The sequence below is a fragment of the Protopterus annectens genome, chromosome 1.part1 (genome assembly GCF_019279795.1).
Source record: "Protopterus annectens isolate FY-2018-M chromosome 1.part1, PAN1.0, whole genome shotgun sequence".
Taxonomy (NCBI): domain Eukaryota; kingdom Metazoa; phylum Chordata; order Ceratodontiformes; family Protopteridae; genus Protopterus; species Protopterus annectens.
The window spans coordinates 561,755,754-561,774,901 of record NC_056726.1 but is presented as its reverse complement, the minus strand read 5'-3'; positions in this window follow the sequence as shown (position 1 = coordinate 561,774,901).

Here is a 19,148-nt window from a genome sequence, read left to right as displayed (position 1 = left end):
GAGTCTGCTAGGGGAATAACAATATTTATGCAAACACTTCCAGGCAAAACTTCTAAATCTTCTAGACTTCTTTGCTTATTTGGGAGTCATACATATATCCTCCTGTTGTTTCTTTGTGAATTGCTTATTCAGTCTCTCTTCCTAATCCTGTCTAAACTTATTTGATTCATTCCAGCATTTATCATGCAATATTTTATATTCCCTATTAATTATCCCTTTTTAATGGCAACATCTGTTCTAGAATATACTAAAACTCTACCAGCACTGATCATTCACTTATGATACCCCTATTCCTTTCTCTTTGCCTATACTCTGATATCAATCCTTGACAGGGAAGGCAATCTTTAGCCTGCAGTCCAAATGTATTCTTAGCCTCTTCTCATTCTGTTACCTTTCCTTCTCTAATTATTTGCTCCCAGTACTTTGGCTCCTTTGCCAGCTTTCTCCAGTAAATTCCAGCCTCCTCTTGCCTATCCTCTCTATCCCTAATTACAGTCATTTCTAGCAGCAGAATTTTCTTTCTCCATTCCACCATTGGTTTAGCTCTTCCTGCTGTTTTAGGAATAAAATATTCTATATGGTTATTCTTATTCTCCTCAAGGATCTGCATCCAAAAATCATAGTCTCTCCTTATTTCTTGACCCCCCCACCACTGTTTCATCATCATCACTTTCCACTTTGAATTATATATTTCTGTTTGTGCTATATATAGGACACTTAACTATGCAGCTCTGAAATACCCTTTCAAATCAAGTAATGCCAAGCCACATTGTTCCATTGGATGGATTAACTTATCCCAGTTGACTCTTGCCCTCTTCCCCTCCCAGATAAAATCCTTCAACTCTTTATTAATTCCTATCCACAACTTATCCTCTGGTTGATAAAAATATATCTGATCTGTGTATAAAACTAAAGTGGCTAAACATATTTTCATTGTGTTTATCTTGCTATCCCTATCGATAAAGCTGAGCTTCCGGATTCTCAGTTTTTGAATTAGACTTTCTTTAGTCTCTTCTTACATATCCTTAACTTCCATAACAGAATCCTTCTTAATCCATAATCCAAATACTTAATTTTATCATGTCCCCATAAATATTGGTATTGCTCAACCAGTGTGTGGGGCTACATAGTTTACAGATATAGCCTTTAGATTCCAAAAAATACTTGAAACTGTCTCAGAATGTTCTACAACACTGAAATGCCCTTTTCTTGTTTTATCAGGTACAAAATAATATCATCTGCAAATAAAACTATTTCTTCTTTATTATCAAACCAATTATATCCTTGAATTTCTGAGACCCTTATTTTATTTGCCAATGCTTCTAAATGTAATGCAAATAATAAAGGGGAAAGAGGACACCTCTGTCTGGTTCCTCTGCTCAAACAGAACTTGTCGGAGAGAACCCCCCCCCCCACTTTAATTCTTACCTCCAATCACTTATGTATCTTCCTAATTAGCCTTATTATTATTTTAGGGAATGCAAATGCTTCCATTGTCCTAGTCATAAAATGCAGCTTACTCTGTTGAATGCTTTGTCTGCATCAAGCTCTACCATCAACAGTGGTATTTTCTTACATTCAGCTTTCCTTTAGATCATCATTGTTCTATTCATTTTGTCAAGTGCTTGCTTCACCTCCACAAAACCACATTTGTCCACATCTTTTAATTTTGGTATCACCTTTGCCATTCTTTTAGCCATTATAGACATAAACACTTTATAATCATGGTTTGGAATTGAAATGGTCCTATATGAAGCTGGGTATAATGGGTCCTTAACATCTTTAGGTATTACACCCACCACAGTTTTCTTCAAGGATGTTGGTGCTGTTCCTCCTTTTAAAATGCTATTATTTTATTTGTTGACCTATAAAATGATGCTAATCCACGTCTCCATTCTAAAGGTAATACAAACTGCCACAATTTCACTAGTGAATCTAACATTATTCTGAGAAGACAGTATATACCCACTCACAAATATTGACAGATCTGTACCATTTTTATTTTTCCTTTGCCAGTGATTGTCCTTTAAAACTTCATCTGGCAAGAGGTATCTTTCTTTTTTTTTTTTGGTATAGAGGCGAATTCATATAGCCCACATCTATGACTGTTGAGAGAAGAGTATCAAACAACTAAGATAATTTTAGTGGACAATGTATTCCCAATTTTCAACAGTACTAAGAGGCACCAACATAGGGTGGCCACGGTGGTGCAGCGGTTAGCATTGCAGCCTCGCAGCAAGATGTTCTCTGGTTCGATTCTTGGCTGGGGTGCCTTCTGTGTGGAGTCTGCATGTCCTCCCTGTGGTCGTGTGGGTTTCCTCCAGGTGCTCTGGTTTCCTCCCACATCCCAAAGACATGCTGTAGGTGGATTGGACACTCTAAATTGGCCATAGGCGTGTGTACATGCGTGTGTGCGCCTTCTGTGGAAGGTTGGGCTGGCAGCTTGACACCATAAAACTCCACTGCCAATCATGAGCAGACAGGTGATCCACTGTGGCAACCCCTAACCGGGAAAAGCTGAAAGAAGAAGAAGACTAAGAAGCACCAAGGTAAGTGTATATTTGTATTCATTGGGAATGTGACTGGTTAGGTGACACAGATTTAATTAGGATGGGATGGCTAACATGTGGATGGCAATTGTGTGTGTGAGTTTGTGTGCATGTGTGTGTGTGTGTGTGTGTGTGTGTGTGTGTGTGTGTGTGTGTGTGTGTGTGTGTGTGTGTGTGTGTGTGTGTGTGTGTGTGTGTACATTTAATTGACTAGCATTTCCTTATCAGTTGCTGTGTTACCAACAATTAAATTCTCAGCAACATTGAGACCATCACTGGAACACTTTGATTGCTACTGTTAGCGCAAGGTGGTGAAACCATTTGACTGAATTGCACTTAATCCAGTTAGCAAAGACCACCCCCCCCCACCCCCATGCTCTCTGTTATACATTACTACTGTTTTGTATGTGTGCCTTTTAATTAAGTCATCCAGATGAATTACTGTTTTAGTTTATTCATTCTGGTGAATTCAGTTTTTCATAGGAATATTACTTGTATTCTCCTGTCATCTTGTAGAATATTAGCTGGTTCATTGTCATGGGATACTAAAAGACAGAAGAGAATTCTGTACCACAAAGGAATATGAACCAGATATGCAAGGCAATTGGCAGACAGAGGGAATACTCTGATGGGGTTAGAAGACGTACACAGTAGTATGTATGGAAAATGTGCAACTGTTAAGCAACAGCTACAAAAGGAATGCATTATATGATACAGTGCTTGTAATTCCAGTCAGTCATGCTTACAAATTTATCTCAATCAACTCCTCCAGGGTCAGCACTAGAGAGCAGAGATATATTTCTGAGATATTCTAAGATGTTTATCTTGTGGATCAGAATTGCAGTCATAACCTTTGGGAACTGTGCTGAAGGCTGAAGTTCTGACATCTGATCAGACATTCAAAGATGAGCATCTAACCTTCCCCATCCACTGGGCTGACATCACGTTTCATCTGGATATCACCATATTGCTGTAATAAAGGGTGGTGTATGAGAGCTATGCTTGTTTTTGAAACACTTGTGATCAACAGTCACTTGTGAGATCACTAGTGTGTGACAGACGACTTTCCCATGGAAGGATGAATTTTGGTTATGCTGCGGATTTCCCTATTCCTCATGATGGTGTTCCTTCAGAGTTAGTACATCTATGTAGCATGGTATGGGAGTGCATCTCCCTCATGGGGGGCAGGGGGGATCATCCTGCAAAAAAATGCCTTTTTCCTGTGATTGGGAGTTTTCACTCAATTGTAAATACATTAGTAGAAGACAATCACAAATGAATCAAATACTTGTCTGGAAGCCAAGATGTACATCTGGTTATCTTTCATTCTTTCTTCCCCTGTATGTTTATATAGACAGAAAGGCATTTGTCCATCTGTAGGGCTAGGTCATGAATCAGAAAAGAGAGCACGTATGTTTGTCACTGTAGAATCTTTTGTATCCTGTGTCTAACTTTGCAATGTTATGTTTAATTAGGCTTATCTCTACATTATGGGGTCTTGTTTTTTGCCAACATCTCTGTGCCATTTCCCACTATGGATGTATTGGGATTGCTACCTCTATGAGGCAAATTTTCTTCAAAGGTATGTGTGTCCAAAGCTTATTTCAAACACCCTTTCTGAGAAATTGATTGAAATCCACGAAATCTTGAACAAAAAAGATTTTCAGCCTATTTACCAAAGTCCATCATGTTGTTGGATGCTACTAAACGAAATGTCTACTCTAAAGTCCAGGAGAAGCATAAGGAGAAGTCCAGGGATCCCAGGAGTCAGATGACCTCTAAGGATTCCAATTCTAAACCAACCCACACCAGAACTGGCTGAGGTCTTTGGAAGCCACCACTCCATCAGCCATAGCACATCTCATCAGACTGGTCAGCCATTTGATTTAATGACGACATTGATAAGACGTTGTCATTGAATATCAGTTAATCATTAAGAAAGGTGACCTCAGTTAACCACTGTGTTTTGTAGATGTGGAAATTTGAGATTCTACTCAGAAGTCAAAACCCATGGCAGTCCCACCATTTTGGTTCTCAGTACCCAAGCAGATGCTAATACCCACTTTGTGGCCAAGAACACTGTCAAGCAAAAGGCTGCCCATTGGTGGATATCAAACCCACAAGTTCCCCCCTTGTCCCTTTTGGGATTGGGCTAAATTGGCTAAAAGCTTTTCAGTTTCTACAGAGGCTGCAATCTGATCCAGACAAACCTTCAGTGCCTGGAATCAGGCCCTCCAGTGAGAGACATTGACTCCTTAGCCGCTGCAGATGAATAAGAGAGTCTGGACTATAGATTTAGGTTTTGCCCCCTTTAGCTTATGACATAGATAGTGAGGATACCTTGGCCTCTGATACTCCTCCAGAGGATCTGTCATTTGGGATTATCACTCTTATATGAGAGAGTATTTTCAGTGGCAAGCCCATGAGGTTTCTGCCCTTCCCAGGAGACAGCCATGGCATTCAAAAAACACCTACTATTCTACCACTTGAGGAAAAACTCCTCTGATATTTTGATGCTAACATCTTGGAGCAAGACTCCTAGTATCCTGCATTGAACAGACTTGACCATTGTTATAGTGCTCTTCAGAAATTCCGGTATAAAAATCCAGCAAAAGATCCAAACTCCCTGGAGCCTAGAAATATTTTTAAATATTTACAATGATCAGTGTTTTACATACTTTTACCAGTAGAAATGTAATTATTGCCCCCCGTGTGAAAATCACAGAACAAAAGTCACCTAAAAAAAGATATGATAATGAAAGGGCAATTCTTTACTAAAACAGAACATGCATATGCAGTATATTTAATAGTTCTGCATTTATCACTGACTTAGTAAGTGACATGTTTGCCCTTGATGCTTAGAAGATCAAAAGGCTATAGATTTTAACTGCACATATGTCTCATGTCTGATGTGGCAGACTATACAAAACTACTAGACTTTAGCATACACAAGCACATACAATTTGATACCCTCATTCAACAAATAGTTAAAAAAAATTGTGAAACCTATACAAAGCAAATCTCTTCCTAGCAAACTAGTTTTGATTACTAGCCGCTTGTTGCTTTCTCCTCACCATCCTTCTAAACCATATAATGCAGAAGTAAAATTCAAGCTGTCTGAATGGTGACATGCAATGAAGAAGTATCTGAAATATGAAATTGCAAAAGGAATGAAATTTAGAAAAGGAAAACATTTTGACTTATAACTTGTTTATAAATGTAATTAATTAAGTAGAACATAGAATAGAGAATATAGACATCCGAGTCATAATGTAAGGATATGGAGCAGAATGTATGACTATTGGGTATTGTATAATAATTTTACCTTTTTTTATTCATTGATGTACTGGTTAAGCTAACTAATTGGGCGCATGTTTGCCTTATCAAGGTTGACCAAGAAACAGTGACTAGTTAAGTGACTTGCTCACAGTCACACAGTAGTCAAATGAAGGTAAAAGGAATCAAACCCTGGACTATAGCAAACAGCTCATTAACAGCTAATACTCTTAATCCTGTGTGCTAATACAACACTGACTGAACAGATCAATCAGTGTAGCTGTGAAAAGTCTTGTATTATATTGTATTACTCACAACAGCAAGTTCAACAGCTACAATCACTGTGTTTAACTTACCCCCCCCCCCCACTCACAATCTACAGGTGAATTTAGAAGAACATGTCTCCCATCAGATAAAATAAAATAGTTCATATTCATGATTGTATTAAAAAATTAGAAACACATTTTACCAAAATGCAGTGCATAACCACATCAGCAAAATATTGTGCAAAAATAAGCACTTACAGGGGGGTTGTACATGCACAGTGGACACTGTCATGCAAAAATGGCAAGTAATGCAAACTGGCTCATACACTGGCATTATTTGAAACAAAAGTTGAGACAGTTCCTTTTTTTAAAAGATGACATTGTACAGTGCAGGGAAAGATTAGCTTAAAACATCTGATAAATGCAGAAACAACACTTGCATTTTGGAAAATTTAGCACTTATCCAATGTGCACAGACAGCTTCATCTGACAAGCATGGAAAAAAAAAAGTATTGAAACGCAATGGCATTGTCTTGAAATGTTAATACACTTATTTCTTAAATAACACTATTATAAAGCTGCACTATATTACTTTAAGGTACATCTGTAAGGCAGGCTTATCTAGGGCAGCCTTTGTTTAGTCACTCAGGCTTCACCTTCATGAATAAACCACACCAACTCTGGGCAAACTCTACACTACTTATCCCTGAAAGCAGTATATTTCTCAATTATTCACTCATACACTTTACATTTAAAAGCATAAATGCTGTTTTGATGATGCAAACATAGCTGTGCTAACTTCTGCATTTCACTGCTTTGTTTTTTATTGTATAGTGTGGAAGTGTAGTTCACACTGAGCTAATCGCAGGAAGTTGGAGGAAGGGCTCTGAGCTAACTAATCTGTGATATATAACATTAAGTATCCTGTTTTTTGCTTATTTCTGAGTTATTTATAGCACTTTTATTTTACTCACTGTGTGTGAGGTATTAAGTAGAATTTTCTACAACTGTTAAGCATCTGGTTTGGTTTGTTTGTTCTGATTTTTATAACTTGTTTGCATTTAAAAGCATTCTCTAGAGTCTCCTTGATCCTCTATCTGTTTAAACATTTCTGCAGTTTTTTTCTACCTAAGTAGTGTTGGTAGTGTACCATTGTCCATATTCAGGCTTGTGTTTTGGGCCTAGTTGTTTTTTAGTAGAGGCTGTGTGTCTGAGCACATGTCCCAGGCCATCATAGCTTAGCCAAAGCCAGTGTAGCATTTCAGTGAGAGTGAATTGTTTGTGGTCATTGGTTGACTGGGGTTGCCTGGACTACGCCTTGGAGTAAGCACCTCATTGGTTCTTTCAACCTTCTTTTAAAGTTGTTTCAGGTTTCATCTTTGTTACATTAGAAGTTAAGTTGTGACTGTTTCTGCCATTTCACACTGAGCTAATCAGAGGAAGTCGGAGGAAGGGCTCTGAGCTAACTAATCTGTGATATATAACATTAAGTATCCTGGTTTTTGCTTATGTCTGAGTTTCTGAGTTATTTATAGCATGTTTATTTTACTCACTGTGTGTGAGGTATTAAGTAGAATTTTCTACAATTGTTAAGCATCTGGTTGGGTTTGTTTGTTCTGATTTCCTGGTAGGAGTGTATAATATAACTTGTTTGCATTTAAAAGCATGTTCTAGAGTCTCCTTGATCCTTTATCTTTTTAAACATTTTTGCAGTTTTTTTCTACCGAAGTAGTGTTGGTAGTGTAGAGTTGTCCATATTCAGGCTTGTGTTTTGGGCATAGTTGTTCGTTAGTAGAGGCTGTGTGTCTGAGCACATGTCCCAGGCCATCATAGCATAGCCAAAGCCGGTATAGCATTTCAGTGAGAATGAATTGTTTGTGGTCATTGACTGACTGGGGTTGCTTGGACTACGTCTTAGAACAAGCACCTCATTGGTTCTTTCAAGCTTTTTTGAAAGTTGTTTCAGGTTTCAACTTTGTTACTTAAAAAGTTAACTTGTGACTGTTTCTGCCATTTCACACTGAGCTAATCGAAGGAAGTCAGAGGAAGGGCTCTGAGCTAACTAATCTGTAATATATAACATAAAGTATCATGTTTTTTGCTTATTTCTGAGTTATTTATAGCACTTTTATTTTACTCACTGTGTGTGAGGTATTAAGTAGAATTTTCTACAATTGTTAAGCATCTGGTTGGGTTTGTTTGTTCTGATTTCCTGCTAGGAGTGTATCATATAACTTGTTGCATTTAAAAGCATTCTCTAGAGTCTCCTTGATCCTTTATCTGTTTAAACATTTCTGCAGTATTTTCTACCTAAGTAGTTTTGGCAGTGTAGCATTGTCCATAGTCAGGCTTGTGTTTTTGGCCTAGTTGTTTGTTAGTAGAGGATGTGTGTCTGAGAATGTCCCAGGCCATCATAGCTTAGCCCAAGCCAGTATAGCGTTTCAGTGAGAGTGAATTGTTTGTGGTCATTGGTTGACTGGGGTTGCCTGGACTAGGCCTTGGAGTAAGTACCACATTGGTTCTTTCAAGCTTTTTTTAAAGTTGTTTCAGGCTTCAACTTTGTTACTTAAAAAGTAACTTGTGACTATTTCTGCCATTTCACACTGAGCTAATCAGAGGAAGTCGGAGGAAGGGCTCAGAGCTAACTAATCTGTGATATATAACATTAAGTATCCTGTATTTTGCTTATTTCTGAGTTATTTATAGCACTTTTATTTTACTCACTGCGTGTGAGGTATTAAGTAGAATTTACTACAATTGTTAAGCATCTGGTTGGGTTTTTTGTTCTGATTTTTGTTTCCCACCCTCCCTCCTTCTTGGTATCCTGTTTTTATACTTGGTGGCCTTACAAGTGCCCGCCCCTACTGTAAATTTGATCTGAGACACTCCTCCCAGTCTAGTGTCATTACCTCATTCTACCTATTCCAGGGAGAACATTTGAGAAAGCCAACTCAGTTTGCTTCTGCTCCTCCTTTCCCCTTTTCACTTTACAAAAAAAAATAATAATTTTCTAAGCTTGTTTCCTGCCTTTCCTATAAATTGTCTAGTCCAGATACAGATTTTCTGTATCCAGGACTGTTTGTAAGCTTCTGAGCCCCCAGTCCTTTCTGTGTTGGAGGTAAGCTTTCTAGCTTAATTTTGTTTCTTAGAACTAGCCAGTTTTCTAGTTTCAGTACTCAAATCTTTTTCTTTGAGCTCAGCACTTGTTCAGAACTCATTGTAAGCACTAAATAAGCTACAAATTGCTACAGCACTCAACTTTCCTCGGTTGTCTAGAGGAAAACAGTTTTTAGTACTTAATAAATAAGCACCTATCCAGGCATGTCTAAGGATCAGCTACCGGTGTTTTCTCCTGTCTACCTGATGAATCTGGGCATCTTGGGGCAATGCAGCAGTTGCCTCATGTACACAGACAACCCTCTCCTCCTACCACCCAACACTACAACCTGTGAGAGATGCATTTATATAACCAAACTGGAAGCAAAGCTCTCTTCACCCAAGACTGAACTAGACAGTCAAGAGCAGAAGATAAACACTTGCACCACACCACACTCATCACATAGTCCCTCAAAACCTATACCCCCAAAACACGCACATAGAAATACAAAACACACACCTACATTCGCAGAGGCTCTCAAAAAAAAATCTACCCAAGAAACAGGGACACCCAACGCAGAAAAGCAAGCCCCAACACAACCCAAATGACACATAGCCCACAAACTCAGTGTGCCACTCAACCACAGCCCATAAGGCATAACAACGTACCCAACACTCTAGTCATAGGTGACTCTGTAGTCAGGCACATTGATGTTCCACTCACCAGGCTAAACAAGGAGAAAGTTACTGTCAGCTGCCTGTCAGGTGCCAAGATCCGCCACATAATGCATGCACTCAGGTCACTCCACAGCAATTACAAATATGACTCTGTCATTGTCCATGTTGGCGTGAATGACCTGAGACATACCTCCCTGGACTACGTGAAAAGAGACATGGAGGAGCTTTCTGCTCTTGTAGCCCAGGCAGGTACGGCCCTAGCCCTGAGTAGCATCTTGCCATCACTCAGAATGATACCACAGTACAAGGACAAAATGACTTCAACAATTGGCTAAGCTTCTGATGTCATTCTAAGGGGATCCAGTATCTGTCTGCCTGGGATGACATGATCGACAAACCATGATGCTTTGCCAGATATGGCCTGCACCTGTCGCCCATGGGATCTCGGATACTGGCTAAGGCTCTTGCCACCCCTATAGTGCCTTTTTAGGCAAGATTCAAATGATAAATTCACCACCATAACAGGTACAAGCAAGCAAAATCTGAGTGTAATGCTACTTAATGCTAGAAGTCTAAACCTCAAAATGCACTCACTCGAGCCACTCCTTAAAATGGAGAACATCGACATCTGTGCAGTGACAGAGACCTGGTTCAAGGCTCTAGAGAGCACCCCTGCATTACCAGGCTATAATTCATATCACACCTTTCAGCCACCTAACCTGGACTGAAGCACTAAAGGCGGAGGTGTGTCCATATTCATTAAGGATATCCACACCTCCAGGCTAGTTGCTCAGCATAATGCATCTGAGATTATCCAAGTGAACTAACTCTGGGCAAGACTGCAATGCAAATTGTAGCTTGCTACAGATCCCCCACCATGCCCCAGGATTCCCACTCCTCATTTCTTGATACACTGGAAAATATTAGGGTACAACCTAACACCCTAATAATGGGTGATTTCAACTACTCCACCGTTAACTGGGAAAACTATTCATGTACCAACTCTTGTGCTCAACGTTTTCTGGAATCCATAAATTCCAATGCCTTGGATCAACGTATCCACACCCCCACCAGGGGCAGCAATATCCTAGACCTGGTCATTACCAACACGGGCAACCGATGTTCCACACCAGAGGTCAATTCCTCGTTGGTCAGATCTGACCACAAACAAATCACCCTAGACATCCACATCCCACCCCCACCCCCATTAGGGAAACCACCGTAAATAATTTCTCCAAAGCTAACTTTATGCTTCTTAAGACAGAAGTGGCAAACTTCACGACACCCATGCTGATGGACAATAGAGATACGACTGCTGAATCCTATACAATTGCACTTTATAAGCACCTACACGAGCGCATGGATCGTGCAATCCCTAACAGAACCAAGATGCTATCCTCCAAAAAAAGGAAGCCAATCTGGTGGTCCCCTGCTATAAACAAACTCTACAACAGAAGAAAGAAACTGTTGCAAAAAAGAGTAAAATCCCATGATTGGAGGAACTCTGTGGTCAGCCAAAGTAAGAAGCTGAGATCCCTCATAAAATCCTCCAAAGCTAGTTATGAAAACAAAATCTCCACTGATTCTAAAGACAACCACAAAGCATTCTATAGCTATGTCAAGAATCTCAATGGCATCACTCAGATCTGCTCTGAGTTACAGCACAATGACACTAAATATACAGAACCAACTGATATTGCCAACATCCTGGCAGATAGGTTCAGTACTAACTTTACCCCTCTCTCATCCCCTAAAGGTCCCATCTCTATACCAGAAGAATGCAAAGTACCTGTAATCACGGCTGCACAGGTAAAAAACACACTCTCCAAAGCCAAGAACACAGCATCCATGGGACCTGACAACATCCCAGGCTGCGTTCTACATGCACTACAGAATGAACTGGCACCCCACCTAAGTACCATGTTCAGTCATAGCCTCACCTCAGACTTTGTGCCCACTGAATGGTGCACAGCAAGGTTATCCCACTCCACAATGGGGGAGCCACCACAGACCCCAGGAACTACTGCCCCATTAGCCTGATGTGCCTGGTCTGCAAGGCTATGGAGCATATCATCATGGAACTTATAAACAATGACATTGGTAATCTCCATACTCTGGACCCTACCAGTTCGGGTTTGTAAAAGGCATATCATGTCTCCTAAACCTGATAGACTTCTTTGACGCAGTCACCAAAGCCATAGATGAGGGTCAGGTGGTTCACACAGCCTATCTAGATCTCGCCAAGGCTTTTGACACCATCCCTCACTCTGGAACTATAGACAAACTCACTAAACTAGGTATAAATCCCTATGTCACAAGATGGGTTGCCAACTGACAGAATCCACACTGTGAAAGCAGCAGACTCTAAATCCAACTTCAGACCAGTGACAAGTGGAGTACCACAGGATTCAGTCCTAGGTCCTCTCCTGTTTGGTATCTACTTCTCTGAAGTACAGGCTAAGACAGAAGGTCTTTGGCTAACAAAGTTCGCCGATGACTGCAAACTAGGAGCCATAATCAAAACTCCTAACAATGTGGACATCCTACAAAAGGGCTTCACTGAGACAGATGCCTGGTGTCAAAGCCATGGCCTCAAGCTCAATGCCAAAAAGTGCATTGTCATCCCTTTTGGTAAAAACTCTGTACCCATGAACTACCACATAGGTGGTAGTCTACTTAACAACGAAAGTGTAATAAGAGACCTTGGGACACAGGTGGACGGTAGTCTCTCCTTTGATAATCACATCACCACAGTAGTCAGAAAATCCTTCTACATGGCACTCCTCATCACAAAAGGTTTCTCATCCAGGGAAAAAAGAGGTCATTGTTCCCCTCTACTCAGCACTCATTAGACCCATTATAGAGTACAACGCCCCTGTTTGGTATGTACCTCACAAGAAATCTACAACAACTGGAAAGGCCACAGAAATACCTCACAAAGAGGATTACCAGCCTCAAACAGATGCTCTACGCAAACCGTCTCAAAAAACTCCAGCTTTACTCTGTCGCATATCGCCTACTCAGAGGTGATCTCTGCCTAACATACAAAGCTATGTCAAACCCAGAGCTGTTGGACATGCTCCATGTAAAGAAATCCCAATCCCTCCGAGCAACACGCTCAAGGGCCCTAAACCTTGTCACCACAATAAACAGAACATGCTGGAGGGATAGATTCCTGTCCCAGAGACTTCCCATTCTCTGGAACAAACTACCTATCTATATCAAACAAAGCTCCTCATTAGCACTCTTCAAGAAAAATCTTGATGATTGGATGGGGGATAGGAAATTCACCCCAGGGATAACTTCTGTGGCTCTGCTTGATGGGGGCACAGGAAAATAATTTTCTTGGGTGGCAAAAGCCAGGTTACCATTTGGCTAGGCTTATATAGGCCCTAGGGCCAATAGCCTAGTACCTACCTATGAACCTATGAACCTAAGTGAAACACTAACATTGCTATAACTATGTCTAAACCACTCCCCTAGCTTGTTAATACTTGCTCAGCATCAGATAAATTAAAAACAAGTTTCCTTATGAAGAAGCTGTGTTAAGCTAAACCAAATATATTTTTTCAGAAAAAATGGTTGTGAATCTTGTAACATTTAAAATGTACAGAATGAAAAAATATTAACAGTTTAAGTACATGTCTGCTTTCAGTAGAAATGCTATTAACTGTTTGAAACTAATTTGGCTAGACATTTTCATTGACTTCAGCTACAAATGCATGACTTTTCTAGTTACTAACTTGTTAGACCCTGCCTTGCCCTCACAGTTAGGAGAATATGGAAAAAGACAGGCACACACACACACACACACACACACACACACACACACACACACACACACACACACACACACACACACACACACACATGCATAAACACACAAATCACTGCTTGGAACTCTTAATTGGAGAGCACAAATGTCTGCAAAGAAAGAAAATATTTTAATTTTGGACTGTGCAGGTAGATTGCATTTCTGAACTAAATTCAAACTGGATACCATTCTGTTGTGGAAATTATGTCAGTACTTTTTGAACTTATAAGTCAGAGGTAGGTAAAAACTCAATGCATCTTTTTAGCCAATGACATATACAGGTCTGGGTAAGCTGATAGAATGATTCTTTATGCCACTGGTCTGCTTAAACACATTTATTTAGTATTTTTCTTGTGCAACTTTAAAGCTGCTCTATATTTGATTTTTTTAAAACAACTGCAGTGTTTAGATTTATTTATTTCAAGGAAAGAGTTTTAGTAATACATTTTAAATGATTATAGCTGGTGATTATGCACTGTAACCACCTATAAACTCATGAACCTATTAGCTTGAATGTTTATATATATATATATATATATATATATATATATATATATATATATATATTGCTGTGACCTTTTGAAAAGCTACTATTCAAGCTATTGCTAACATACAACTGTTCATTAGTTGTCTTATTTTAAGGACTAATAGTATTGTGTTTTGGTATGCCAGTTATCTATCTGATGACAACATTTCCTTAAAGATACAGAAAAGGATCTTGACAATGAAAATATCATTAACCCTGCCTAGAAAATGGAAAAATGTGTGTGTGTACTCACTTGCAAAATAATTTGGTCATGTTTCAGTTACTGTTTAGAATACTTCACTATAAGGCACTGGGTAGTTGGAGGTGGTTGAATTCCTGAGTAGACATTCATTATGATTCTGATCTATAGCTGTACAGTGTGAATCTTATTTAGGTGTGATAAATGTTAGGTATTACCCAGTGCAAAAGTGTGTATTTGCCATATTCTTTTAAGGACAATCACCCTGTGCATTCTATTTGGCGTGTGTCTTTTAGATTTTAAAACCCAAACTGACATATATAAGTGGCAACAATTGGAAGATTGTGCCCTTGTCTGCTGCACAAAATTTGGTGGCAGATCGTCACACCCCCTTCAAATAAAATAAAACAGTTAATGTTCATGGCTGCATGATACAAATGAATAATAATTTTAAATCATTCATTTCAATGGAGCTCAGGAAGTTTGCACTGTAATTCCAATGGGCAGAGTCTAAGCCTTTTGACAGAATCAAAGCATGTCCTCACATTTCAAACAAATGTTCACATTTCTCAAACCACAGGGATTATGAAAGAAGTATGAATAGCAAACTCCTCAGCACAAACTATTTTATAGTGGTAGTATTCTTTAGGTTCTAGGTCTTAAATCAGATTTTATAAGTCTCTGGGATTCATTAAACTCAATGTTGGAATAGCGTTATTCCAACATGGAGTAGACCGTGTCCATGTAAGCACAGCTGTAGCAGTAGCATGCCTTGCATATTCATGAAGGCGCACTACTGTTATGGCTATGCAGACACGAACACCACTGAGTACAGGGGGTGTGTATGGATAGTGCATGCACATCTAAGATGCCCCATACACTCAAAGTGCCATGCGGCACTTTTGAAAAAGAATTTCAGTGTCCGTGGACACTGAAATGAAATAAATTGAGTATTTAAGTGTCTGTGGACACTGAAATAGGGGAGCAAGAAATAATGCAGAGTGTGTGTGACAGGTTCTGTCACTGGCCCCCTGCATTGTAAAAGTGCCGTACACCATAGCCATCAACTGTACAGGTTTCTGCAGAATGCCCAGATGCCTGCCTCACATATTTCTCAACCTCCTAGAGCAAGAAAGCTGTACAAAGCCATAAATAATGGGGGGAGAAAGGCAGAAAAATAGGAACACTCTTTAACTATTGCACTGACAAACCCAGAAAGCTGATAGAATAAAAGGTTTGCAGTAGCACGGACTTCCTGCAGAGTATGTAGACTGAAACACAAATGTCTGCCATCTGAAAGTGCTGTACGGCCATAGCCATCAACTGTGCAGGTGTATGCAGAATGCCCAGATGCTTGCCTCACATACTTCTCAACCTCCTAGAGCAAGAAAGCTGTACAAAGTCATAAATAATGGGGGGACAAAGGCAGAAAAATATGGACACTCTTTAAATATTGCACTGACAAACCCAGAAAACTGATAGAATAAAAGGTTTGCATTAGCATGGACTTCCTGCTGTGTATGAAGACTGAAACACAAATTTCTGCCATCTAAAAGTGCCGTACAATCATAGCCGTCAACCGTACAGGTTTCTGCAAAATGCCCAGATGCCTGCCTCACAAACTTCTCAACCTCCTAAAGCAAGAAAGATGAACAAAGCCATAAATAATGGGGGGACAAAGGCAGAAAAATAGGAACACATTTTAAATATTGCACTGACATACATGGAAAGCTGATAGAATAAAAGGTTTGCATTAGCATAGATTTCCTGAATGGTATGAAGTCTGAAACCCAAATGTCTGTCAGTATGTTCTACATACCACAGTCACCCTTCCTAAGCTTGTAAGAGTAATAATTAAAATCTGTCCCTATGTGCCCCCTTACAATTTCCCGTACTGTGACTGACAAGGAATACATATACATGCAAATAAAGTTGGTTTATGAATTTATTTTTGTTTTCCATTCTAAGGTATGTTTAAGCATAGCTGAGCAGGTGTGCATGGTATGGTCCTCTGCTCCGCATTGCTTAAACATCCCATAGGAGATAAATGAAAATATACAGCTGAAATCCTCATACTGAGATAGTGTAGTGGTTAGAGTCCCTGCTTTATATGCAAGTGTTCACAGTTTCAATACCACAACAGGCACTTTATTTTTACATGGGAAAGCAGTGTTAAAATTATTATTTTAATTTTAAATTATTTAGTAATTGATATTCGTCAACCAGAGTAGTGTAGCTGGTCTAAAATGTAATTGTGAGTGCATATAACACACCTTAGAATGGAAAACAAAAATACATTCATAAACCAACTTTATTTGCATGTATATGTACTCCTTGTCAGTCACAGTACGGGAAATTGTAAGGGGACATATAGGGACAAATAGCAACAATTAAAATAAAAATGAAGACACTTTACAGATTTGATATTTACAAAGACAGAATAACAATTTCACTGGTAAGAGTTAAACCCTGGATAAAGTCAGGAGAGAAAGAAGATTAACAGTAACTTGACTAAGAATTTATTTATATATGAGGTATGAATTAGCCAGGCTTGTTAAACTGGCTTTGTCATGTAAAGTAAATCATATACACTTACTAATATGTCAGTAATGATTAATTAAGTCATTATCCTGATATTTTTTTAAATGAAAAGTGAGCAATGGTTAGCAGTGCTCAGCTATGCTTAGTCAGTGGAAGCATTGCTTAAATTTGAATGCTAAGCAGCAGTCAGCTCAGCTAAATGGATCTGTGCACTTACCCCTTTAAGTGCTGCTCAATCCAGTTTAGCAGGTTTGCACATTGCTAAGCTGTGCTCAGCATTTTCAAAATGGTCCAATGACGGCAAAGGGTAGGAATATAGCATTATTTAATATGAGCAGGCAGGAATACAGCCATAACCTGTTTAGTTTGATCTCTGCAGGAACATGACTGGTATTGGAGAGGGAGCATGCTTTCGGATGCAGCACTGGGGCATCCTGGAGTCCAGGGTCATGGCTGGACTCCTCATAGAACACCATGACAACAGACTGCTGCAGAGCCAGTACTAGGGCTCTCAGTACAAAGAGGAGGCTTATACCGTCTGGCACGTGACCTCACCAGTGCCACTGGAATCCCCCAACCTTGTGAGCAAGTATGGCATTATTATGCAGACCTAAAGTATAGGAAGGGGGAGCTCTTGGCCCAATGGATCCAAGATGCTCGGGACCAGCATGCTCCAGCAGTTTGTAAGTAGGAAGGGGGAGCTCTTGGCCCAATGGATCCAAGATGCTCAGGACCAACATGCTCCAGCAGTTTCTAAGTATTCCAGATAGAGTTGTACCAGATTCTAGCCTGAGTATGTGATAAACAGGTATGCATAATGTTTGTTTCTCACCCCTACAGCTGCAGAAGAGAGGGCTATGAACATCAAGGCCCATGCCGACATACTGACAAGGATGCGCTGACAGCCTGGTGAGTACAGATCTATCATGCAGTATATAGTGCCATAACGTAGAAGGAGTACATTGTTTACTGGCAGTAGGTAGACTGTGTACTGTGTCTAATGAATAAAACATGTTTGTCACACTAATACTTAGCCACAGGATGTTGATTAATAAAAGTGTCATTTCACTGTAATAACAAACTGTTGTGTTTACTCTGGTATGTTGTTGTAGAAATAGAATGTGTACAGGTTCTTTATAGCAAATATGGCATTGACAGTATGAAATAACTAATGCTGTTCTGGGAAACAGCTAGTATGCATTGCAGTCTTGTGTTAACCTTTGCTTTCCAGATTGTATTATTTCAAAGGAGTAATACACAGTACAATAACTATCTGCCATGCATGAATTTCAGGATTACAAGGTCAGACTGTCCAACCCAAAGAGTATTAGTCAGAAGGCAGAAACAGCAGTTCCCAAGTAGCGCTGTGTGATGGAAAACAACATTGATGTTCATTTTAGCACACCCAGATACGGTTCGAATCCAGGGAGTGGTACTGAAATGTGTTCATATATACACAATAGAAACCCTGATTATTTGTAGAAACAGAAAGTGTTAACATATATTTTATACACAGGTCACACAGGTAAGGAAATGTGTGTAGTAGCTGTATGAATGGTATACTAATATAACTGAATATGTGTAGAAACAGTCAGAAAGTGTTAACAGATATTTTCTCCACAGCTCATACAGGTAAATGAATGTGTATAGTAGCTGTATGAAGGGTATACTAATACACCTGAATATTTGTAGAAGCATTCAGAAGGTGTTAACAGATATTACTCCCACAGGTCTTACAGGTAAAGAAATGTGTGTACTAGCTGTATGAAGAGTATATTAATACACCATGTACAACTGTTCTACTGTCCAACCTCATCTGCCTGCAAATGTCAGCAGGATAGGTACATACACCATTCCCTCTTCCTGATACATGTCTCTCAAGTGTCACACTGTCACAGCTAGTGGTCACTTCTGCCAATCACCCTGGACACAGATAGGAATCCAGGTGAACTATGCTAGTAGCAGACCCACACAAGATCATTGAAGGGTACCCTTTCCTTGTCAACTATGTAACCCTAACAAGTACAAGCCCCCTCCAGTAAAGTGAGCACAGTGTACCCAGTCTGCCTTATACCATTACAGGTTGACAGTCTAACAGCTATGCATGTGCCACAGAAGCTATGGGCCATAGGTAGATGTAAAGTGAGGGCAGACCTGTAGAGTATTGAGTAGTACTGTTGTGAAAAATAGAAGCTGATACAGT